This window comes from Spermophilus citellus (assembly GCF_964194105.1).
Source record: "Spermophilus citellus genome assembly, chromosome: 11".
Lineage (NCBI taxonomy): Eukaryota > Metazoa > Chordata > Mammalia > Rodentia > Sciuridae > Spermophilus > Spermophilus citellus.
The window spans coordinates 101,545,125-101,572,144 of NC_138192.1; the positions used below are offsets into that span (position 1 = coordinate 101,545,125).

Genomic DNA, 27,020 nt, shown 5'->3' on the forward strand with positions numbered 1-27,020 from the left:
AGAAGCACTTGCTCAAATGTGCAAAGGAAAAGTCCTAGGATTTTCATTGCAATGTATTTGTAATAGTGAAAAACTGAAAATCCTTTGTATTGTAAATCAATAGAGGATTTACATACCATGACAAGTAAGGCAATATGAAAGCTGTTAACATTTATGGAAAGCTTACTCGGTGCCAGGCACTATTCTAAGCACTTTAAATGTAGAAGTTAATTTAATCCTCAAAACAACCCTCATAGAGATACCATTATTTTGTCCATTTCACAGGTAAGGTAAGATATCCTAAGTAATGAAGAGAACATAAGTTTTAAATTAGTATGAACAGTTCAATTTCACTTTTTAAAAACTAATAATGTATATATGCATGTATACATTCGTATGTTCGTGGGAAGACTGAATACATAGGAGTTTGGTGCTTGATGACTGAAAAGTAGACATTAGCAAGGAGAATATTTACTTTTTGCTTTACATATATTTTTTTTAATACCAGGGATTGAACTCAGAGGCACTTAACACCTGAACCACATCCCCAGCCCTTAAAAAAAAATTATTTAGAAACTAGGTTTCACTAAGTTGCTTAGGGCATTGCTAAATTGCTGAGGCTGGCTTGAACTTGAGAGCCTCCTGTCTCAACCTCCCAAACTGCTAGGATTATAGGCACATGCTGCTGTTCCGGGCTATTTTTTTTTATGCATTTTTAAAAAATCATTTAAAAAGAAACTGACAAATATATCCAATACCAAGTAACTCGCTGGAATGTGGTTTGTTTACATGATTCCTTTTCACTTCACTGACTATAGTAGGTTTTTATGGCTGGAAAGTTTTTCCAGTGGATTACCCCTGGGACAAGGAGAAGTACATGTTCTGTAAGAGCTAAATTGAGACTGAAGTTCCAAAGTGGCTTAAGGAAGGGGGAAAGTGGGAGTATCAAGGAAGGTGGTGAAATAAGGTTGGGAGCAGAGACAGGACTGGATCGCAGGAGCCCACTCAGATAGCAAACTCTGCATCTGGCTCCTCAGCCTCCACTGGGAGCCCCTCAGCAAGACTGTTACGGGGACACAGAAGCAGGTGGAAAACCTCACAAGACTCAGCCAACTCTGTTGGCATCATGTCTTGCTCCAAGGACTCAGATGAGCTTATTTTCTTTGTGAATGGAAGAAAAGTAAGTGTTCTACATTGTTATTGCTAAATTTACATAGAGAAAGGAAGTGTGATAGAAATAATCTTTTTTTTTTTTAATGTTGCCAAAGACGGTATTAGATTCAGGTGGGCAACCTGTGACAAATCCAAACCAATCCTTATCTGTAGTTCCTCGGAGAGAGAGGGAAAGGGGAAGGGAGGAATTGAGAAAAGGAAGAAGAAGGAGAAGCCTGGGGCCAGAAAGAGAGGATCTCATAATATATATAAAATGTGTTAGGATTACTAGAGGAAAAGCACTTGGTTATATTAATGTCTTTAGACCACATTTTGTAAGAGTGTTTGCATTCATGTTAGGTTATGGCTTTTCTTTTTTAGGACTCTATTTCCCCTCCTTTCCACCTCCTCCCCAGCTCTGACTGTAGCTTCTACACCCCCTCTACCACTGCTGACACATGACCATGCATAAATTAGGAGTTTAAACCTTCAGATCACTTGCAAATAATGATGCAAGTTTTGACCAGAAAGAATGGAAGGGATGTGCCCGAAGGGCAGAGATAAACTTCACAGGTTACATTTTAACACTTTGCTTCTTTAAGCAGAGATTCTTAACTCCCTTAAGAGAAGAAGCTAAATCATTTTCTGGTCTCAATTTTTTTTTAAGTTCTTGAGATTTAGCCAAGGTGTAATCTATGACTGGAATGTTCTTTGATTTCCACCGTCCTTGACGTTGTATGTGATGTGCAACCCAATATTTTTGTTTTCAGCCCTATTGGCAAAGAGGAAAAGGCAGTCAAAGTTTAACTTGAGCTTAATGGTACTGTGTGCTGTGCACACCAAACACGGACTAGGAAATGAAATGAAGGCTTGGTGTGGCCATGTAGTATGCCCTAGGTCACTCAGCTAACAAACACTGCGGGGACCTTGGCTTTCATCTGTCTGCTTGCAATGTTTGTGTCCTCTCCCCTGCTCCATGTCTTATCTCCTAAGGAGATGGCTGGTCTACAATCCCCTACTAAAGGGAGGTGCCTGTGGATTTCCTGGGTATTGAAATAATTCTGTTTGTCCACTGCTTCCTTGTTCGCTTGTCAACTCTGAGTGAAGAACAGAGAACAAAGAGGGTATTTTGCAGGTGGCCATGAGAGCTAAAATTCAGTTCAATTCCCCACTCCTTTCATCTAACTGTATGAATGCAAGAGTTTTAACAGCGTATAGCTCTTCAATATTTCAGACCTTTTTTATTGTTTTCCTGAAACCAAGGTGGTTTTAGAATGAAAATTCTTGTTGGTTATCCTCTGAAACAAAGCCAAACACTTGTCCTGCCAAAATAAAGCAGAAAGCAATACAGTATTATGTAATTTTATAATTATAGAGTGATGTTTGATCAGGTCAGGCAAATAAGATCAACAAATATATTCTAAATGATTTTTACTATTCATAAATAATAATAGGACAAAAGAAAATTGCCTCAATCTATAAAATCATTTCCTGTACGCAGGTCATTGAGAGGAATGCAGACCCCAGAATAAATTTATTACTCTATCTGAGAAAACCATATCCTTTTGTTTGTTTGGGAAAGCAAAGCAAATTAAAAACTCTGGTAACTGAACTTTTTTCCTATTATTATGCTTCCTTACAAACATCTCGATGTGTGTTGTAATTGAGTAAAGTCTGTGGCTTGTCTTACAAATGGAATGGCATGTGGGCAATGGCTCCCAGTCTAAGTGAGGACAATGGTCACCAGTGGATAGTGTTTAAAACATGGATTTTTCCAGCTCTGCTTCCAGGGATGTTAAATCATCCTAAGAAATGTCCTTTGATGGGGACCCTCAACTTCTTGGTCGGCATCATATTTAACTGAGGCTCCAGCATTGGTCTCCAGGGCCAACACCAGGCTACCTGTGAACACATGATCCTTGCCTGGACTGCCCTTCCATGCAACTGAAGGTTCACAAACAGGAGCTCTGAGAGCCGAAACCAGTTTGAGTTTCCCAAAGGTGAGCCTCAGTGTATGTCTTGCCAATCTGCCTCCTGGAGGTTATCCTGATTGATTCCCAAACTTGAATCACAGGATAAAGATGAGCATATGCTATAGGGTGGTCCCTGGGGCAAATTAAACCACATCTACACCCACACAAGAAATGAGAGCCAGAAGGCAGAGAAAGACCCTGGCAGACTTTGTTTTTTGTTTGTTGTGTATTTGTGTATTTTAATACCCAAAATGTTTTAAAAATATGCCCTTAGAAGCTAAATGGGCAGCATCCTGAGTGTGCTGTCACTTATTCTTTCCACTTTGTCATTTTTCACATTCACATAATGAGGTAAATGTACCAAAACAACATTGGGGCCTTTCCAGCTCCACCCAGAAAACCATCTCTAATTCACTGCATCCCTTCTATCCTCCCCATCACCAAGTCAAGAATAAACTTAAAGTCAAGGCATCTTGTTTAAAAGAGGTGGTATTGTGGAGGATCCAATTAGAGTGGGAATCATCTGTTCTCAATGACTTCCATGGCTTTTAGATTACTTTTTTCTCTTCTGTGTGGAAAGAAAAAAAAAAGGATAGCCCTGAATAAAAGTCAAAATTGGAGTTGTTATGGTTTGGATGTGAGGTGTCCCCCAAGAGTTCATGTGTGAGACAATGCAAGAAGGTTCAGAGAAGAAATGATTGGATTATGAGAACCTCAACCCAATCACTGAATTGATCAGTGATGGAATTAATTGAGTGGTAACTGAAGGCAGATGAGGTGTGGCTAGGGGAGGTGGGCTTTGGGGGCGTGGCTTCAGGGTATACATTTGTGTCTGGCAAGTGGAGGCTCTCTCTGCCTTCTGATTATCATGTGAGCCGCTTCCCTCGGCACGCTCTTCTTCCATGATGGTCAGACTCACTTAGAGCCCCCAAGGAATGGAGCCAGCCTTCTAAGGACTGAGATCTCTGAAATCGTGAGTTCTCAAATAAAACTTTTCCTCCTCTAAAGTTGTTTTGGTTGGGTCTTTTAGTAATAGCAGTAAAAAGCTGACTAAAACAGGAGGCTCTCTAAACCAAGAAAAGAACAGGACCTGCTTCAAACTGCCAAGAGGTCTGTGTCCCTGACCTGGAATTGGCTGAGGCTGAAGATCTTCCTCCATGGCAAGTGGCTGGCATCCGTTGGTTGGTAGGTCAAAATGTGGTTTCTTAAGAGATCCCACATTCTAACTGATTTATACTTGAGCACCAATGCTTGTAGGGCAAGCAAAGTATTTCAAGAAGTCATTGAAATTGTGCCTGGCCTGAAGTCATTTTTCTCCTATGTGAAAATTTAAGGTTAAGGATGGACAGAGTTAGTTCCTCTTTTTTCCTTGACCATAACCCTTCCAGTCCAACTCACAGGGATGAAGTATGGCTGTGGAGGGCAGTGGCACCTGTACAGCCATGATCTTAAATTGCGACCACATCTCCCAGAAGATCCGGTATCCTTCCTCCAAGACTAGTCCATGCAACTGAATCCTATGTTGATTTTCCATGGAGTTTTATTCCTGGCACACTTTGGCCCATGCCCCACTCAACAAAGAAAGCTGAACTATCTCATCTTTTATGAGCTAGAGCAAAATGAACTATCTTACTTGTTGATAATTGGAGAGAAGAGGGACAGGATTATACCTGCTATCAAACTTGACACTAGTTCTTGGCATCTCCTTTTACAAATAAGGGAAACTGAAGATCTAAGGGAATTTGTATTTTTCACCAAAGTTATAGAACTAGTGAGAGAGCATAAAACCCAAGACCATTAGACTGAAAACCCCAGATTCTTCTCTTTGCAAGGTCTGCCAAGGACAGATTTGAAAGCCTACTGCCCCACCCTTCCTACTATTCCTTCTGGAAACAGATAACCAAGTTCAGGGCCAAACTCAATTTCTCTCATTCTCCTCCTGATAGGTACAATGAATCTCATATGCATGGAACCCTCTGAGAATTTGGTGAAATGCCCTGTTGTCTTCATTGTTCATCCAACCAATATTTGTTGAGTTACCCCTTCCCTAAGTACTGAGAACCAAAGTTACCTGCACTCAATTGTTGGATCATTTGCTTTGCTAATGGTCCCATTTAACTTCTTCCCCATGCCTCCCAGAGTCTTTCTAAAATCATACATTACCTAGATTGTTTGAAGGGAATAAGCTAATTCTTTGACCAGTCATCACAACTGACAAACTGAAATGGACATAGGAACAAATAAAAATTCTATTCCTGAGATATTTTGTTAACAATATAGTTTTGGGAGATAAATGGCTTTCTTAATTCCAGGTAATAGAAGTTTATTTTTAAGTGACCATACTTAAATTGAAAATCATTGTGATGACTCAGCTTTAACTTGTACTCAGTTATGTTTGTGTCAAAGCAATTAAATATATATCATCTAAATACACATTTTTCTTTCTTTTCCCTCCGAATGCCACTGTTGTCTTTGCCAATTCTTTTCAGCTTCCCTGTGGGAACTCTGAAGTCACTTCTCTGTTGCTGCCTGCCTGGTGCCCATCTGTTCTCTCTATGGGGCTGCTGTCACTATGGTAGAAAGCACAGGAAGCACCAAAAGCAGGATTCATCCTGTTCAGGTAAGAGCATATTTTAACACTTTTAGGATAAACATTGGTTTAGGTAGCTTCTTTAATTGTCTGGACTTTGGCTTATAGTTTTAGAGGACACAGATTGTTGCAGGGACAGATGAGGCAAGGCACCGAAGATTCTAGGAAACAGTTTTATTTGGCTGCAGCCAGGTTCAGAGGGCACAGCTTTTGCTGTAATCAATCAATTCCCTGAACCCTGAGTTCAGGTAGTTTCAGAGTTTTATACTCAGCATGTAAGGGGAGGGGCTCAGAAGTTCACAGTCTGCAGAAGTTCACATAAAAGCAGCTTTTTTTTTTTTCTCCACTGTTTTTGGGCAAGTTAATCCTTCAAGGACAATACTTGAGAAGGGGAGAGCTTCTCCTCCCCTCTCTTTCCTCCCCCTGCCAGCTGTTACCATTAAGCCCAATTGATAACTTATCTTAAAAATATACACATCTCTGTGAAGCCCATCTCAAGGCCAGAGGCCTTGTTTGCACATTTCTACAAACTACTATACTGGATACATTTGTGAAGACTAGTAAGGGGGTGTCCAGCACCTGGAGTGCTGATTTCTTCCTAGCCAGTGCCCAAGCAAGATAGGGCAACACGAAAATAGGAAGTTTATCTACAGTGAACTCTTTCACAGAGACTCTTGCTGACAGTCCTAAAATCAGCCATGGTGAAGATTAAGTGGAGAAGCCCAGGTAAGACTTTTCTGTGGACAAAGGATGCCACTTCAAGATGGCAGGCTAAGACCTCTATCCCCTTTATAAAAAGAAATATTGCCCTTTTCTTAATTTCCTTTTCCTTCTGCAGCTTTATTTACTTATTTATTTATATTTTATCTCCACAGAAGTATAGAGAAGGTGGTAAAGAGGTCATGGCTCCAGCCTGAGTCCCTTCAGACCATCTCTTGACCACAAGGAGGAGTCTTCCTTTCAGGAAGGTTTTGGGTTCTACCAAAAAGACCCAGCAGGGGGAAAAATCACACTTATCTTCATTTCTGTAATAAAGTGAGAAAAACAAAGATGCATATTCTATGTATGGTCTGTGTAAAGAGTTATGCTGCTAATTCTAGCCAGAAAAAAATAATTTTGTGACCCAGATATATGAATTTGGCATTGGCTGCTACGTAGTAGTCTTTGATCAAAACTACATATGATGAGTATACCCCCAAATTCAGTTATAACTGCTTTAGGGGCAAGGATTATGTCTTGCTCCAAAAATACCTTTCCACACCATGAGAAGTTGGTGTTCCATTACGATTATTGGCAGACAGTGAGCCACAGGTCAGAAGGGAGGAACATCACCAGCAGGTTTGTTTGTCCTTTTGTCCCGAGGATGTCCTTCACAATATCAGAGGCACATATCTGGTTGTTAGTCTCCAGTCCAAGTTTTTATAGGATTTTAAACTCATCTACTAAAGATTCAGTTTAGTAAAAATGTCCAAAGACAAATGAAACTCCAGGTACCCATCAAGGTCAGAACAAAAAGTAAGACATAGTAAAAATGGATCTCTCCTTATGGGGACAGGCCTTGATATTAATGCTCCAATTTAAATTCTTTTGTATGGGTGAGGGTGAGGGGATCGCCCAGGTGGTGGTGGAATGAGAAGACAAAATGAAAAATTAGCTATTTCTATTTCCATTGTCTTGACTGACTCCAAACTGGCCCTTGAAGTTATGTGCTGGGTTGACACTCAGGACTCCTTTCCCAACTACCTCAGAAAGCTTCCTTGGCACTGTAAATGTGAGAATTCACAGCTCTTCCAGTCACTGACAGGCTTGTACCTACCAATCAAAGGTCTCTGTCTCATTTCGAAGAGTTTCCTACCCCTAAACTTTCACACTAAAGCTCCCGTGTTCTTTTCTTTTAGGAAAGGATTGCTAAAGGCATGGTACCCAGAGTGGATTTTGCACCCCAGGAATGGTGATGAGTCTACACCCTCCACAGAATAGATAATGGAAACCTTGAGTGTAAAGTCACTAGTGTCTTAAATTGTGGGATAGTTGTTATTTTCAACAAGAGGAGCACAGATGCTAAAGGGACTTCATCTAAGGGATTAGGCCAAAGGGCTTATTCATCTTTATAATCTCTATAATCTATACTGTTACTCATCTTTTAATCTATACTTTTAAAGATGTAGCAATTATCATTCATCCTGATTTAGTGGGAGGAGAAACTGAGGTAGCCAGACAGGAAGTAAAGTGAATTTTCCATATGACTGTTACATTCTTGGCACCATAGCAATTGTTTCTGGTAAAGCTAGTGTAATATATATTTGGATGGCATATGCTTTGTGTGGGTGTCTTTGATGCAATTGAAATGTTATTGAAATGGTGTTTGGAAATATTAGGACTTTTGAATCTTTTAATTATGTTCTTAGAGCTAGCTGAAAGAAGCAGCGACCTTGCTTTTATTTGTTGTTGTGGCTGTTGCTGCTTCGGTCATGGTTGAAGTGTGATTAATGCCTATGAAATCATCGACTCTTAGGAATTAAGGGGGAAATCACTTGTGACTCATGAACTTGCATCCAACTGGAATGCCTTAAGACTTGAAAAATGGCATTTCTCTCCCTCTGTCCTTTGGGAGACTTTTTTAATTCTTTTAAAATTTTATATACTATTCTACTCTGTCTAGATACCTTTTAACTTCTATTCTGTTATTTGAAAATCTGATAAACATTGCCTTCTGTCTTGATGTAAGTTGTGGGCTAAAATATTGAACAGGGTAAGATAAGCAGAGGTTTATGGGATCACGGTGAACACTGTACTATTGTTTCCATGTATAATGATTTACATTTGTCTCTCCTCTCCACAGAGGAGCACAGATGTGTCAAATGCCTTGTGAAATTCTTGTGCTTTGGTCTACGGTATTGGTCAGTCTAGAATCTTATCCCCTAAGGGGGGAGGGTAACTGTATTGAGTACCCAATTTCCTTTAGGGACCAATTTCCTCTTGAGCTTGTCTGATGCATTTAGTTCACCAAACATTCCTGTGGTGAAAAATATGGAAGTAAAAATAGGAACGAGATAGTTCTGCCTTCTCTCTTATAGTCTGTTGATACTACTCTATCTTCATTGAGCAATGTGTTTGTTCTCACTTTGATACATTTTGTTGTTGATGGTATTTTCCACAAAATCTATCTCAGTCTGGTGTTCAGCCAACTTAATATTGCTCTGTACACACTTTCCCCTTCATCTTTAGTTTATTTTTTCCTTCAGAGTAACAGGCGTGAGTTTATTGAAGATATAGGAAAAGAGAAAGGGAACTTTTTCAAGGGTAAGAGGGTCCTCTCAGAGAGAAGGCCTCTTCTGCCCTCCAGTTTTATTGGGAGTCCTAGGGAAGTTTCCAGAGAATCCTGCCCAGGTCTACCTTTTAATTTTTGACTGACAGCATAGGAACTTCATGCACTGCCTCCAAGAGGGGATGGTGTGTTGCTCACAGAGTTGGAGATTTTAAGGAAACTGGGTCCCCCCTGCTTTTGCCTCAATTGTCTCCCCACTTAATCTGTTTGTTACCCTTTGAAGAGCCCCCAGCAAGCTTTCTTTGTGAGGGTCTTGATGTTTTGGTTGCCCAGGTCATCGGGGTGATTGGGAGTTGTGATAGTTTCATGATAAAGGAGGGTCCAGGTCACCTGGTAGGATGTGACATGATCTTGAAGCAGTAATTTTTCTAAAGAGGAGGTAATTATGGCAGGGGGGAGGTTTTAACATTCTAGCCTCCCATCTTCCAGGTGCTTATCTGTCAGATAAGGCTTCTTATAGTTTCATGTCACCCTTCATTGTCTTTTCCCTGTTCATCGATTCATGGCTGATTAGCTACCTAACATTCCCCTACTTAAGGACTTGGGTTCCTGAATTCTTTTAGTGTATTTGGGAATCTATTCAGTCTGGATGCTTCCTTCTGAAAGAGGGCAAAGTTGGGGGGTATAGCCCAAAGTCTTTGTTTTCTATCAGGTGAGACATGGACAGTTAAATGTAAGTAACATCAGGATAGTCCAGAGATCCATGGTGACATTTGATGGATGACTGGATGAGGCATACTTAAGGCAGGGATCATGCTTAAACATGAATTAGAGTTCTCACTGATCTTACCCTTGAGTGCGGTTCCATTAAGTTCTGGAGATAAAAATGAGAGGGTAAGAGGAAGAGAGAGAGGTGACTTTACTCTCCCAGGCATCAGGGTTCAAATCTCATGATCACTTCAGATTCTACAAGGGTGTTACCCTCACCTCAAATCCTTCATTTGCCATAGGTAAGCATTGCCCTTCAAATGGACTGAGAGTGAAAGCCCCAACTTTTACTCCTAAGGGTTACAGTATCTGAGCTCCAATCAAGAGGCCTTTTGGTTCTTACTAGAATGTGCTCTAACTAAAGAACCATGGATTATCTCAAGATTTTTCCTCTAGTCACCAAAAATTTGAGGTGAAGAATAGAGGTACAGAAAAAGCAGAATGAAAGTAACCAGAAAAGAATTAGGATAACCAATGATAACTTCGTGCAAATTCCAGATGTTATAAGTCAGAGATCAGCTACAAGGCTGAGTCAGGCAAAAGACCTTCTTCAAATTCTGATTCTTGCAACCATGCCAGGAAGATTTCAGGCCGGTGTGCAGAGGAACAGGTATGAATTTATTGAAGGGATTAGAAAAGAGAAGGGAGACACTCTTATGGGAGAGAATGGATCTTTTCAGAGAAGAGAAGGAACTTAATCTTCAGTTTTGCCCCATGACTTTCACTGTTTCTTTATCTCCTTACTCCTGGATTGGCTGTACTTTGATATTTTGACTCCATCATGGCAGCCAACTTTTTTCAGTACTTTCTATATACAAAACATTATTCTAAGCTAAGCATTATGTGCCAATTGTACAGATGAGGAAACTGATATGTAGAATGGTATGGAAGGGTGAAGTTACTGCCCAGGATCGTATAACTAGCAAGTGGAGAAGTCAGGTCTTAAACCCTGGTAATTTGGTTGTAGGATCCATGTTCTTATTTATCTTGTCTGAATCTATTTATTTTTTCCCAAACCATTTTTTCTTGAGAGGGTAAGAGGAAGAGAAAGAGGGAATTATTTCTCAAGGGAATTATCAAGACCTTCTTTATTTTTACTTTCCTCCAGTAGAACTATTTTTCTCTTTGGTTTCATGTTGTAGAGTATCACCTATGTTATGTTTTAATCTTCTAAATTACTGATTTATTTAGTCATGCATCCCTCTATAAACATTAATGACCACCTATTTTGTAATGTTCTGTATGCTTATAGTCCTCAACTTTAGGAAGAATCAGTCCCGAACAGGGATTCTAATTCAGGGTCAATTCTATAAGGGGTTCATAAGCCTACAGATTTTGTGCATAACATTGTGTGTATATTCACAGAACATAAATGTCATCAGACTCTCAAAGACTCTATGACCCCTCCAATAAAAGTGAAAGTCAGTAATCTAAAAAGATACAGAACAGTTCAGTAACATCCTGATTAGATCTAGTTGCCCTGCCCTATTCCCAGACATACTTTCCTAGTTGTTGTAAGAGACACTCTCTCTCTGTCAGGGTCAGTCCTTTCAATATTATATGTTAACACCATTTAGTGACTGCCAGGAACTGCAGAAGGCCTGAGATTTTTTACACTACTTACAAGTTGATAAGTTAGACTGTCACAGTTTGGCAGATGCTGATAGAAGACATGAGACTCCTGGGTCAGAGACAAAGGACTTAATTACTCACAGCACTAGCAATAGCTACAATAGTATCATTAGCACCAGTTTCCACAATTTAATGTGAAAAAGACCAGTGATGCCCAAGTGTGCCTGAGTATTCAGGAGAGAAACCCTGAATATAAGGAACTCAAGTCTTGCAAATGGGTGATTAGTTTCCCAGAAAGTGGCATTCATTATTTTTAGTATTCTGGAAATAAGTATTTCGGCTCATTCCTTTACAGAGACACTCTTTTTCTTTCAAGGCTCTTCACTATAGAAACATCCTTGAAAAGATAATCTGGACCAAAAGCAATTAGTTCTTCTGCTTATAAGATATGCACATCTCTGGTATGTGACTTGTATCCCCTCTAGAGTTCTTTCTGTCCTTTCTCTTCACCGATTTCCTGTTCTGCATCCTCCCAAAGACTGCATCCCAGAAATGTATCCTAAGTGACTTCTGAAAGCTCTAGCTCAGTCTAGAAAAGCTACTGGAATTTTTTTATGCTTTTTGGTGGGAAGATAAAAGGAGACCAAGTTATGAATGAAAGAGACATATCAAGGGCAGAGAAATGGCCTTTGGGTTGAAACATTGTATATTCCTTTCTACCCAGATAATTTATGCTGCTGTACTGGATGTGGACCCATTGTGGAGAGTGGAAAAATGTTTAGTCCTGTAAGTGTGCAACAACTGATGGCTGCTGAGCCAGCAGTCCTGGGCTATAGCAAAGCATCATACCCTTCCCTGCCTACTCCCTCCTCATATCCCACATCCACAGGATTGGTTTTCAAGGAAAGCTCAATATTATATATAGAAAAAGATGCTTTACCATTTTACCCATCTCAGTAAGGGGAACTAGATTTTTTTTCCTTGTAATGCACACAGTGACACCTTAATAGACTTTTTGAAGGTAAGGTTTATGAAATAGCATATTCTAAATGAAAATGGATTAGGCCATCCTCCTAACATCTTGCTTTGTGATAGGGAAAAGCAAAGAGTCTATTTCTCATACTGCCATTTCAGCAGCACTTTTTGTTGAGTCATAGCCAAAGTGAGACATTTTCACCAAATAAATGCCTGAGTTCTCTCTGTATGTGATTCCATCTTTGATTAATACTGAAGGTAGAGGAGAAGAGAGGAGAGGCCATTTCCAGTTTTCACATTGTATAGAATCAGTTGCCAACAACATCCAACTACTAAGCCCAACTACTAAGCTTCAGACTCTCCTCTGCCCACCCCCTCCACAACCCCCTTTCTGAAGAAACACACACTATTCTTCCACTCTCACACACAGAGCTTCTGACACCAGATGTGCGGGTTTTTCCACACCAAGCAATTCTCCAACTCTACCAGTTTAATTCAGTTCTGACACTTTTCCTACAATTAGTGTCACAGCCCATAAGTTAAGGGTTTGGTCCCACAAGACCACTTCCCACCTCACCTGCCAGTGGCAAGTCTAGGCCTATTTCTGATCCACGGGCAATAAGTTGGCAGTTCCTACATCCCATTCTTAGGGTTTGACAATTTGCACGAAAGATCCAGAAAACTCAGGGAAACATCTTACTTTTGCTCACAGGTTTATTAGAAAGACTGTTTTAAAGTGTGTAGATGAATAGCTGGATGAAGAGGTGCATAGGACAAGAAGGGTCCTGAGTCTCCATGGGGTTGAGGTACACTGCCTTCCTGGCCCATGGATGGGGTAATCAACTCAGAAGCTTATAAGTCTCCTAGTCAAGAGTTTTTTTTTTAATATTTGTTTTTTAGTTTTAAGTGGACACAATATCTTTATTTTATTTTTATGTGGTGCTTAGGATCGAACCCAGTGCCTCATGCATGCTAGATGAGCAATCTACCACTGAGCCACAGCCCCACCCCTATTCAAGAGTTTTTACAGACCTCTCTAGCAGCCTCTCTCTTCAGAGGTGGGTGGGTGGGGTGAAACTTCCAAGCCTCTAATCACTTGATCTTTCCATTGACCAGCTCCATCCTGAGGCTATCTAGGGTCTTCATCTTAAGTCACTTCAACATAAACTCAGGAATGATCAAAAGGGCCTCACCATGAGTATCTAAAGACATTCCTATCACTTGGGAAAGCCAAGGTTTTTAGGAGCTCTGTGCCAGGAACCAAGGACAAAGATCAATATGCTTTTATTATACTCTATCTTCCCCCCGCCACCCCCACTATTGTAAATGGCTAAGAAAGACTATATGAAATCATTTATTTAAAAATGCATTCTTGTTCTTGCAAAGATATACCTTATAAACTACAAAATTATATATACAGAGATATTTGAATGTCTATATTATTTTAAAAATGTGAAAAAGTAAGAAAAAATTAGGATGATGACCAAAAGGGACATGCAAGGAAATACATCTAAAGGAAAGTTTAAAAGGAGATTAGAGGGCTACATAAACAAAACTGACATGAATGAGCCATGTAAAATATTTATTGTTATATCTGGCAGTTATAATTATTATTTTTACTATCTACCTGAGCTGGAAAAGTAAGACAAATAACAATAAGATTTATTTATTTGTTCATTCATTTTTCAATTCAATTCAATTCATTCATTCATTATTTGAAATCATATATTATAGACTCTAGTACCTTTCATTATCAACTGTGTTTCATTTTTAGTTTCCTTGTGTTTTTAAAGATCACTTGAATCAGTTTAATTAGCTAGATCACTGGGATCAGATAAGCATAGAGAAAAGACCCATGCCTGATATCCAGGGTAGAATGCGTCGCCATAGTTTGAGTAGTAGGCAAAAATTCTTCAGTGGAGCCCAATTCTTGAGTTTTGGTGGCAACCCAGATGACATTGTCCTAACTTTGAAGGCTCCAAAAGACAGCTTTTCTCTCTTCTTTGGGAAACCTGGTCCCTGCTCCTTTCTCTCTGGAGAGGTTGTTTGAGGATTAAAGACCTAAATACCTTGGCACTGAACATAATACCTAGACTATGGTAGACAACTAAGAAATTATAGGTATTTATTTAAAATTGGAGGGAATATAAATTTATGTTGTATAAGCAAGAAATAATCCTATTATCAGATTAGTACAGCTTCAAATTCTGATTGCACTATTCTCTAAATTATATTATAGCTATATAATTTGATAAATTGCAAAACCTTTCTAAGTATTTGTTTCCTTATCTGTACAATGGGATTATGATTACAAGGATTAAATTACATCATATCTGCAAAGCATAAAACATCATGCCCAGCACACTGAGTGCTCAACAAAACCTAGACTACAACTAATAAGGTTACTACTACCACCACCACCACCATATCTGAGTTTATTTTGTGCTACTATAACAGAATACTGCAGACTGGGAAATTTATAAGGAACATAAATTTATTGGTTCACAGTTCTAGAAGCTGGGAAATTCAAGATTCAGGGCCCATGTCTAGCAAGGGTCTTCTTGATGCATCATAACATGGCAGCAGGCATCACAATGGTGGAAGGGCAAGAAAGTGAGAGAGAGGCAAAAGGGGACCAAATTCATCCTTCTAATAGGATCCCGCCCCTGCTGTAATGGCATTAGTCCATCCATGAGGGCTCTACATTTTTAAAGAACTCATCTCCCAGTACCATCCCAATGACAATTCAATGTCAACATGAGTTTTGGAGGGGACAAATGTTGAAACCACAGCCTACCACTACCATAACCACCATCATCATCTCTTTTGATATTTGACAATTCTATGATTTTCCAATTTTGCTATTTTTATTTTCTTCTATAGAGTTCCTCTTGCCATCAAATGAATGAAGAAGGGAAATGTTGTTTGGGTCAAGAAGAAAACAAAACTTAGAAGAAAGACAATGTAAGACTTTCTATTTCCTGAAGCTTTTTATATTTGGTCTGAGTGTGTCTCATCAATCTGATTAACAGGGCTTGGGGTGCTGATGGAGCAGGCATGAGAAGTTCTAAACACCATGTCATTCTCCCAAACTCTCAATCATTGCCAACCCAAATCTACCTTGTAGAAAGGGTTCCCTGTACTGGGCCTGAAAGGAATAGTAATCATTCAAAGATGGCACCAGCATGGTGATGACTGCTTAGGAAAAAGAGGGCCTAGTTCAAGTCCCAGATCTGTTAACTTTTTAGTTCAAGTCTAATTTTTTTTCCTCAGTATAATGGTATCATAAGTCAAAGAATTTGTTGGGAAGAATAAATGGTAGACATAAAGGATATATATTATACCTCAAGTAGAGTAACAAGCACACAACAATTGCTTATTAAATGCCCACTTTCCCTAATAACTGATGTCCAGAATCACCCTTAGAGCCAATCTTGCATGAGATGGCTCATAGAGGCAATAGAAATTAGAGTGTTGGGTTAGGGTTGTAGCAGCTCAGTTGTAGAGCACTCACGTAGCATGTGTGAGGCATTGGGAAAAATTCTCAGCACTGCACATAAATAAATAAATAAATACCTTAATTATTATAATAAATAATACCTTAATAACATAAATAAGTAAATAAATAAATAAAACTAAGTTCTATCAACAACTAAAACAAAATTTTTAAAAAAGAAGAAATTAGAGTGTCTAGGGAATTAAAATTTTCTATGTACTCTTTGATCCAGCAATTCCACTGCTGGAAATCTGCCCCAGGAAAATAATTACAGATAGGTCAAATACTTATTATATACAGAGGCATTTGTCACAATGTTGTTTATAATAACAAAATATTGGATATAACTTAACTGTTCAACATTAGGGGATCATTCAATACATCAAAGCATAACTATATAATTGAAACTTAGAAAAATCTTTGTTTTTGTAACATTTGAAAATAAAAGTGCTACATTTGAAGTGAAAAATTTAAAAACTGAGCACTCTTGACACTGAATATGTAGGAAAATTTATTATTGGTAAATACAACATAAGCATAAATATACAAAGCCAAGAAAAAGGAGTAGAAGGAAATGTACTTAACATAATGGTAATTATCTTTTCACAATTGTCTTTCAAAGTCATTTTTTCTTCTATAGAATTTTCGGTAATTCTACATGATTTTTTTCTACATGAGCATTAATTTTATAATCACACACACACACACACACACAAATTTTGGACAAAAAGAAATTCTTAAGGATGGTATAGTAGTTACAGCAAAAACACAATTCCCTTTAAAAGTCAAATTTGGCATGATTTCTAGTCTAGAGTGGAAGAAAGAGGAAGAAAATTTAGGCCAGTTTAAGCTGTTTATCAAGTGGCCAGCAAGTACCACTTCCTGGAGTGACAAGAAAGGTCTGGCCAGACCCTGACATTTGTAGACCCAAAGCAAAAATACAAGTGGGATATCTATTCTCTTCCCACTTCTGGTGTCACAGATTGGATACCTGGCTCACAATTCAAGCTCCATCCACTTCCCACTCTCCAGTCAGCTATCTCTTAGCCATGGCTCAAGCACCTGACCTCTCTGAGAGAAGGGACTGGAGCAAAGACCACATGGGCCCTGGAATAGGTTTGGGGCCTTTGGGGCAAAAAAAAAAAAAAAAAAAAAAAAAAAAAAAAAAAAAAAATTGAGCACATGGGTATTCACAGCCTATGGCTAGAAGATGAGGTGCAGGATATGAGTGGAATATTTCTTGACCCCAGGGTCTCTTTGTCCCTGTGGAGGGGCATGAGTCGGGGCCAGAGCAGAAACCCAGTGATCTGGAGTCTAAAAAGCAATATGGGAAAGTGCTCCTTGAAGCCAATTTGATGCTTCTGATATCAATAGAATATAAATAAGAACATACTCCAGGATGGCAGGCCTCATTTTTCAGATACATAAAAATAACATTATAAAATCTAATACAGTGCCTATTTAATCCCTCAAGCTATTATTACATTACTTATTTTTCAAGCTATTACTACTACATTGCTAATTCTTCACATGTGATTTTCCCTATCACTATGAGTTCTTGTTGGAACTGCTAAGCTTCTGACCAGTGAACCCTCTTGAAGCTGGGCTAGCTGATAGCTAGAGCTAGTCAGTGACCCCTGGCTGGTCTGTTAGAAAGCCACATCTTGCTTTGAGCTGAGTTCTGCTTTCTTGTAATTTCCATGTATGGGATAGCCCTGGGGAAACCTGTCCCCCATCTTTGAGACTGCCCTTCTTATAGAAGTGGCCCCGCTCACATCTCCACCTCTCCATACTCACCTTCCTTTCTCCTTTCTAGGTAAGTACTTTTCATGCACTTATTTCACTTAATTCCTTGTTCATCCCTGAGACTCCACATGACATCTCCATAAATGGCTCCCAAATCTATTTCTGCTTCTGTTATCTTTCCTGATCCTTCCCTGAACTCCTGATCCTGAATTTATCATGTTCCCCAATTACTCCAATAAACCCCTCTCCCCTGACTTCCATATTTATGCTAAAGATACCATCACGTTTTTTCCCTCCCCCAGAGCCAAGGCCTAATGATCCTCACACTCACTGGCCCTCAAGCTCATCTATCCCTTTTCATCTGCACTCAGTACTCACTTGGCCAAGACCATTTTCATCCATGCTGAGATTATTGTGGAAAATTCCCTACCTGGTCACCTTCCTTCCAACATGTCCCCTTCAACTCAACTCATGGCAGGGTTCCCAAATTTTGCAGAATTGCTTAGAAGGATTTTTAAAAATGAAAGTGTTTTTCCAGATTAGACCCTCTTGTGGTATGGCCTAGAAATTGCTCTGAACTTTTACAAACCTCCTCAGAGGACAGATGCAGTCTGTCTGCAGGTCTGGAGTTGAGAACCACTGCAGACCCACAGTCAAAGAAATCTCCCAGAAAATTGGCTCAGAAATCGTCAGTGGCTCCCTCTGGCCCCAGAGTGCTGTCTTAGATGTGAAATTTGCTTTGAAGACTCCTGGCAGCTCCTTCTGACCCTCCTCTCACTCTGCCTCCCACTTACTAACCTCTCCCCTGAAGTCAAGAGGATTCACTTGACTGTGTGATTTTTCTCTATACCCTGTGAACAGCCTCCCAACTGAATCTGCCAGCTCCTTTGTCCCCTCTCCCCTCTTCCAGGAAACCCTAGCAACTACTTGCTCCCACCCCCATTCCCACCCCGGAATCTACTCCTTATACCACGAATTGACACTTGTCTTCTGCTGTCCTTCAGTGTAGTTAGCTGTCCCTAGCTGGGCCTAGCCCCTGCACACAGTCATCACTTAACTAAAGCTGCCAGTTTCTTTCTGCTCCTAGTCCCCCTGTCAACCTGCTCTAGCCAAAGCAGAAATGAAGGGTTGGTGTGTCTCACTGCCTTGTATCCCCAGTCCACAGTCCAAACCAATCAAACAGGAGACACTCAGGACTTGGCTGCTAGGGATCATGAAGCTGATCAACTTTTGACTTTGTTTTTGTCAAAAAGACTAAAACATTTTTTTCTTAAGGTTTGTACAAACTATATGAAAAAGAAAAATTTCAGCCCTTGGACGCAACTCAGGAATTTATATTTCCCCCTGAACTGATGGTGTATTCTTGTTCTTGTTTATGACACTTTTGAGAGAAAGGACATTCCCATCAGCTCATCCCCAGTTGTGTCTCTGCCACCATTTGCCCCTTTGGGTAACTTTGTATCATTGTCCTCTTCAGAGACCTATAAAAGAATTTTTCTCTCCAGATTTTGCTCCTGGACAAACTCAACTTGTCCCTGATCGTCCGTGTAGCAAATCTCCTCTCCCTCCTGTGTCTAGGGTAGGACATCACATATGACACACAAGTATCTTTATTAAAATAGAGAAAAACTCAGGATATGAACTATAATCAAAGACTCGTACAAACTTCCTGTCTCATGTTATCTAAAATCTTGACATACGTTTAAAGAATTTAGCAGCCTCCTTTTTTTTTTTATATTTTTTCTTTTTTTTATTGGTTGTTCAAAACATTACAAAGCTCTTGACAAATCATATTTCATACATTAGAATCAAGTGGGTTATGAACTCCCATTTTTACCCCAAATACAGATTGCAGAATCACATCGGTTAAACATCACATTTTTACATACTGCCATATTAGTGACTGTTGTATTCTGCTACCTTTCCTATCCTCTACTATCCCCCCTCCCCTCCCCTCCCATCTTCTCTCTCTACCCCATCTACTGTAATTCATTTCCCTCCATGTTTGTTATCCCATTCTCCTCACAACCTCTTATATGTAATTTTGTATAACAATGAGGGTCTCCCTCCATTTCCATGTGATTTCCCCTTTTTTCTCCCTTTCCCTCCCACCTCATGTCTCTGTTTAATGTTAATCTTTTCTTCCTGCTCTTCCTCCCTGTTCTAGCAGCCTCCTTTTTAAATTTTAAAATTTTTCATTTTAAAAATTTGTTTCCATTTTAAAAAATTGTTCCTCTTGACTTCTCTTGGACTCACTTGTATTTGTTTCAAAAACTTCTGTTAGAAGTCAAATGTCAGGCAATGAACTAGGCACTTGGGATACAAAAAAAAAAAAAAAATAAAGACAAACCTCCTGCTTCAAAGAGCTCATGAACCTTCCAAATTTGAGGAGGGCTTCCTATGCCCCAGAGAGCTCTGTCCTTACCCATCCAGTATTTTCATGCCAGTAGCTCTGGGTGTGCTCACCAGGTCTGAGTGCATATCCGGCCCGTGCAGAAGGAGCTGATGTGTTGAGGTTCCTTACCACTGCCTCACGCAGTGCTCCTCAGCATCCTGGTCTCAGAGCTGCTCACATCTTTAAAAAATCACTAATAACCTTAGTGAGGTTTTGTTTATATGTGTTATATCTGTTGGCATTTGTAGTATTTAACTATTCATTCACTCATTCACGTCTTTAGAAATAATAAGAAAAAACACATTAGCATAAATCCATTGTTCACAAAGAAAAACCTATATTTTTCCAAAAAAGAAAATCAACGAGAAGAGTGGCATTGTTTTACACATGTGTAAATCTATTTAGTGCTAGCTAAAAAGAGGCAACTCGTCCCAGCAGCTCAGGAAGCTGAGTCAGTAGTGAGGAGAAAGCCAGCCTCAGCAATGGTGAGGCTCTGTCTCTAAATAAAATACAAAAGTAGGGCTGGAGATATGGCTCAGTGGTTGAGTGCCCCTGAGTTCAACCCCTACTATCCCCCCTCCAATAAAAGAGGCAGCTAGGCTCACAGATCTGGCTTCTGCCTTCAGCTGGTTTCAATACCATACATCACACAGCCTTTGTAAAAACTCACTGGACACTCCTGAGAGAATGAGAAGGAAGGAGGCAGGTAATATCCTTCACTATGAAATCATTTTGACCTTGGGACCCCTAAAAAGGGCTCAGGACCCCCAGAAATCCTTGCATTATAGTTTCAGAGGTGCAAGCCTCACCTGATCAGGACATGTGAATTATCTCATTAATCAGAGATTTCATTCATTCCCAGGGACTCCCATCTCTGTCACCCTTTCTAACACTAATAACTTAATGCAACATTTACAGACTCTTCATGATAAAAAGAAGTTCACTTAGCCAGTCTGCTTTTAATTACTGCTTATATGCAGCAGGCTTTGCCATGATTGTTGTTCATTGTTTACATTTTTCAGAGTGAAATGATCTATGAAAGCATGGAAATTCCACCAAAAGATCTGTCCTTTGGATGCTCCCAAAAAAGAACAAAATAGTTTTTCATAAAATATTTTTGCAAGGGTATCATCATAATTTCAAACAAATTAAACAATTCAATTCCTGCTTGAAAAAAGCTTCCCTTGTTTATTATTAACTGGAAAATTATTTAAACAATGCTTCTTCCAGATGCATGGAACTCTTTCAGTTTCAGAGAGCTCTGGGCAAGGAGCCTGGTGTCCCTGGGTTCATGATCCTGTTCACATTAACCATCTGTGTCACCTTGACCAGGTCACTTCTCCTCTTTGGGCCTCCATTTTTTTCTTCTGTTAAACTAGACCAGTGATTCCCATATTTACTCAAGTGAAGGAGCAATTGGAAGTCAAGGACTTTTCTTTCAATGTCATATTCTTTGCTGGAAATAGTGACAAATTTAATTAGACTCAGTGAAATAGGAACAATTTTAGAGAAAATATGAGCGTATTAAATGATTCCTGTATTGAACCAAAACTGAGACCACAGAAATCCATTTAAAAAGAAGAGAAGAGAAAAAGGCTGCTGGATTAAACATGGTCAATATTTGCAAATTATCCTCATAAATATTTATTTCATACTTGTTCATTTCTTCTTATTGTTACCTATCACAGCAGTTGGTTTTAGAGAAATTGACTGAAGGAAACCATAAAGAAATTCTGCCCATGAACTACTGCTAATTGAGAAAAATCCAATTTTCAAATGTAGCTGTGAAACCTTTGAATCTTGCTTAGGAAACAATAATCATATGTGAGAGAAAGGTCCCCACTGGCTTTAATAGGTTTGACATTCTATGTTTTTATTGAATTTCTGCTGTTCAATAAAACAGCCAGTCTTACCCCACACTTCAGTTGACCTCTGAGAGCCAAAAGACCTTCCTAGATCATCTAGTCAAATCCCTGATTTTCAAAGAAAGCAAGCCAGGTCAAGAGAGTTTCCAGGTTTTCCTAAATTTGCCTGGCTACTTAGTGCCCAGATAGGGAAAGAACCTGGTTCCCCTGATTCCTGGTTTACTTAGTGTATTTCCATTCTCCATGCTTGCCTGATAATAAATAGCTCACAGTCCCCAGTCTACATGTAGTCAGTTCTCTGTGGATGTTCCATTATCATTTGTAACTTAGTCAATAATTATTTTTCAGTTGAGAATTGGATATTTGAAGTTTTATCCCCAGTACATAGGATTCTTAAATGATTATAAGTTAAAATTTAATTAAAATCCACTTCGTTTTTTGAAACTATAACAGATGGAAAAATAAATATGCAAAGCAGTGAATGTAATTATGAATTGATTAGGCCACCATTCTGACAAGTTTCTTTGTTTTGTTACCCATGGAGGTTCCATTCATTCTTGTTCAGCTTGTGTGTTGTAAAGAAGTCTGTGTGTGTTGTTATGGACATGAGCACTAAGTCTGACTATAAATGTAAATACTGCAGAGGATGGCAGAGGATCCCCCACAGAAGGTTCTGACTTTCTGTGGGGAGAGGACTACCTGGATTGCCCCAGGAGCCCTAAAAGACCTCTGGAACTGACAGTGAAGTATCCCAACACTTCTCTTGTATTGGGACACACTTCCCTCTGTGGGTAGCAAGGAGACCCCAATTCTGACTTCCTATATTGAAAATCTAAATTTGTGGAAGGAGGTGTAAGTGTGGCATCTACTCGCAGATCAAAATACATACCTAGTGATTCGATTGCCCTTTTGCCTGGCTCATCTTGTTATATGACTAATTTCTTTGGCTCCTAAAAAAGCAATTTGGTTTCTCATTCCAACTCTAGAATATGATTAGATTTTTCTGGGGTTAATATTTCCATTTTTTTTTTGAAGCATCGATCAATAGCAATATAGATGTTCCTCTTACTAAATTCTAGAGTATGAAATTCTGGCTTACTATTTGGGCCAGATTCAGCTCAAATATGGGAAAAATGACTAAGGAGGAAGACAAGCCTCCTTTGTCATAGTTTTATTTCATATTATTCATTAGGTCTATAAGAATCACTTCTAAGTTGTAGTGTTATTTGCAAAATGAAATCTAGCTGGCTTCTTACTCTACTAATGATAATTCTTTTTCCTTTAGGGCCTGATATGAAGTTCAAAGAAGTTTTCTATCCAATTATCATCTCTCCTGCAAGGCCCTTGGAATCATTCACAGTGACTAACACAAAAGAAGGTGTGTTCTCATTTATTATAACAACGCCCTTATATTGCAGATGGTTTGGCTGAAGAAAGCAAAGGCTATTTGACATTAACCAAATCACGGGGCCATGCAGCTGGAGGAAATCATTTTTGGCACCATAATGCTGAACCACAGCTAATCTTTTGAAAAGAATATCTCCTAAATTCAGAAACTCCCAGTAAAGATTACATATCCTCTCTTGAAACTCAATTTTCTGCACAAAGCTGGAGTTCAACAAATGTTTGTTGATTCATCCAGAAATTCATTCAGCTATCTCCGATATTTCCATTGTTCAGGGAATGCTTAGCTTATTTCTTTCCTTTAGCAACAGAGAAGAACAGCTATCATGCTCCCTGTTAATAGCCCATGGCATTTTCACAGGCCAGAGGCAGGCCTACGTATGCCCCCAGTTCCTCCTTCTCCAGCTCAGCAGATCCAATTTCAGTGGCTGTCCCCAAAGTACCCAATAAGGAAAGGTATGATTTGGTTTTCCTCCATCATTTAGGACTCAGTGGAGTTGATTCCTTAAATTAACATCATTCTGTGAAAAGTACATGTGGAATAAAACTATTAAACAATTATTTATTGATTAGTTTAATGGTTATTAGGCTTTTCCCTGGATTGCCTGCTGGTAAACCAACCTCCTGAAAAAGCTTTGATTTCTTCCCAAGAACTAACCATATCTTGGGAATGTTAGATGCATAAGGAGATTATGCATCTACAATGGTAGAATAAACAATAGTTGACATTAATATTTTCTGTTATCAATAGTGAAATCTTCTTCCACGCTGTAATGGATGCTTTTAAGATGGTGCTGTGTTTGGCTTATCTCAGTTATAGTGATTTTTAAATGTTAATTAAGGAGAATTGGGGATTTTTAAGGAGAAAAGGTGAAAAAATACCCATTTAAAATGCTGCATACATTGATTTAAAGCCAGATATAAATTTGCAAACATGAGGTAAAATATTTTGTGTGTATTTTTTTTATGCTCTTCTTAATACTTTCCTGGTATGAACACATCTGTTTGTCTTGGATAAGTAGAAAGAAGAGAACATTTTTAAAAATGCTTTCTATCTTGTAGAATGTCTAGTAAACAAAAGGATGTATAATGCTAGGGAAGCTCACACCTAAAACACCCTTCTCTGGTATTTTAGAGTCCTTTGAATAACTGGACAAATGTGGCTCACACACACAAGTGTACACACTCACATGCACAAGAACTGCTAGTGTTGTTGATTTCATCTGTGGTTTCAAAATTGCTGAGTCACCCTCACAGTTCTGATTCTGTAAGAAATTAACTCATTCTTTCAATCTTTATTTAGTTTTCTTCTCTAAACTTGGATTACCTTGTAGTGAACCTGCAATTAAACATCCTTTGATGTCTAAATAAATATGTTTTATAATCTCAAGGCCACAGATCGCTATTTGTTCAATGACAAATCACAGCCATGTTAAGACAGGTCAAAAAAGTTCATGACCTAAGTTCACAATGTAATATGAAAAGCTATGGAGATGTGGACGTGTGCACAGTTACCTTCTAGATAAACCTTTAGATTCCTGAGCTGGGATATCTGTTCAGTTAGCCAGTTGGGTAAGCATAACAGAATCTTGTTGAAGAAATTTCACCCTGAGACAAATTCATCATTCCATCTATTTATCCCAGTGAAAGTCAAGCCCTGCTTCACCAAAGGTCTCAGCTCCATGCAGCACTGCCAGCAAACCTTGTTTAAAGGAGTCCCAATGCTGACTTCAGTTTCTTTTTACAAGAGTCCTTTCTGTCTAACTTCCCAAAATTAAAGCATGAGCTCCCCCTGCTGAGTTAGTCTGTGTTGATGAAACAAAATCCAGAACATTCCTGGGTTCCCTATCAGCCCATTCAGGTCTTAGAAACATAAGAGATTATGAATTATAATATTTTTCTTCTTTAAGAACTCATGACTATAGTGCAGGGTGGAATGGAAAGGCAAGGAAAAGCAATTTTGAAGGTAAAAATTCATTAGCTGAACTTTCTCAGTTTCAAGACAAGATTTCCTAAGCGGATAAGGCATTGCTTAATAACCACTGAAATGAGTTTACGGGAGGGGTTTGCAAGCTCCCTTCTCACACCTACCCTATTACTTGGTTTTGGTACTTCACAGCACTTCTCATATCTGAAATACATCATTTATTCATTTGCCTGGTTATAACCATCTTCCCCTGCTGAATGCTGACTTCCTGATAGAGAGGAGACCTATCTGTGCTCTTAGTCCCTAGAACAGTGCACACAGTAGGTGTTGGGTTGATGGATGGAGGGAAAGAGACCAGTGAGCGTTTACTCACAGTGGCACTTAGGGTCATGGTTCAATTAGAGAACATTTCAGTACCAATCAATCACATAGAACAAGTTTAATAGGGAAATAGAGAAATGAGAGAACCATGAAAGCATGGTGAAAGGTGTGAAATTCAAACTCAGCTTTCATATGGGGAGGGCTTGAAGTTAGATAGGGAAACAAGCACGGAGATAGGCACTGAGGATAAAGAGTCTAAAGAAAAAGGTCTGGACCTTGCCATCATGAAGCTCATAATCTGTTTCACACAAATAATATGCAAATAAAATGCAAAATTGCAATTGCAACCTGTGCTATACAGGAGAGGTGCAAATGTTAGAGAAGCAGATAACAGGTCAGCCCAACCTCCCTGGGAGTTAGGGAGGGTTTTGCCAAGCTGAAGTCACAAGGCAAGTGGAGTGATTAGGTAGAGAAAGTGGGAGTAGCATATACCAAGGGCCAGAGGCTGAAAACAGCACCTATTGCTGGGAGAGGAGAGGTGGGGACGGGCCAAGTAGTGCCTGGTGAGGGAGCACTCTATCCATGCAGCAGAGAGCTATCACTCTCTGGTTCTAAGGATCGTGATTACTTCTCAGAGATCCTGTATTATTTGTGCTCTCTTTTCCACACTTTTCTGTATTCATAAGTTGTTCTACTGTGAGTATGTGTTACTTTAATAATCAGCAAAATGGAGCATTTCTGAGAAAGGTGGCACCATATACCCACAATGGTCTTCTCTCCTTACTTGCTTTCTTCTTTTCCAGGCTTGCAGAATATTAACGAAGCTGTCTTACTTTCAGAACTGACCCTGGATGCTGGCCTCAGCCTGACTCAGGTGAAGGACATCCTTGATGTGGTTACCAAGTTCACCAAAGAGAAGTCACAGATATATTATGCTCTCCTGAAGCATCTGAGAACCCTGGCTGAACAACAGATCAGGAACATGGCAGTAGGTTCCCTGCACCCCACACCTGAGTGTGGGTCCTGCAGGAAGGAGAGCTTGTATCATCCTCTGTTTCTACCATGTTCTGCTGTGTCCATCTATGTATTTCACATAACTGAATCATGCATTGCCAATTTCAAACCCTGTTGCAAAATCCATTTAAGTGATCAGGTTTGTTGTGGGGGTAGGGGGGAGATGTCTTCCTGGTTCACCCACCCAGCTGAACTTGTCTACAACTGTCTCTTGAGGATCTACCCAGTCCCAAAAGGTCTATCATTAACAGCTCCCAAAGGAGTGCTTCAACTTGTTACTTTATAAAGACAGCTGATAGATTTATTGAGAAGAACTGACTTGATAACAAATATGAATGCAAACCACACAATTTATTCAACATCATATTGTAATTCTATATTAAAACTATAATATATAATATAGAGCTATAAAATACTAAAATAAATATAATATACATGTAAATAGGTATAAACTATAAGTAATATCCAGGCAGCATTATGCCTGTTAACCTTTAATCCCTCTGCATGAAAGAATTACCAGACTATCTCTGCAGTCCAGTCCTAATTCTCTTCTTTGATTATGATGGTTTTGTCTC

The 27,020-nt window shown here is 39.3% G+C and overlaps 1 long non-coding RNA gene across 2 annotated transcripts in view; it reads left to right on the forward strand.

Moving 5' to 3' along the window:
• Positions 1-924: 924 nt before the first annotated feature.
• LOC308630788 overlaps positions 925-27,020 on the forward strand; it is a 28,452-nt gene continuing 2,356 nt past the window's right edge. Inside the window, exons 1-8 of one of the 2 annotated variants that reach the window (XR_014018026.1) lie at positions 925-1,159; positions 2,910-3,131; positions 4,135-4,289; positions 5,594-5,724; positions 6,570-6,729; positions 15,161-15,241; positions 23,065-23,157; positions 26,271-26,419. This is a non-coding gene — a long non-coding RNA (uncharacterized lncRNA). The remainder of the gene's footprint in view (positions 1,160-2,909; positions 3,132-4,134; positions 4,290-5,593; positions 5,725-6,569; positions 6,730-15,160; positions 15,242-23,064; positions 23,158-26,270; positions 26,420-27,020) is intronic. The other variant, XR_014018027.1, reaches the window with a different exon arrangement.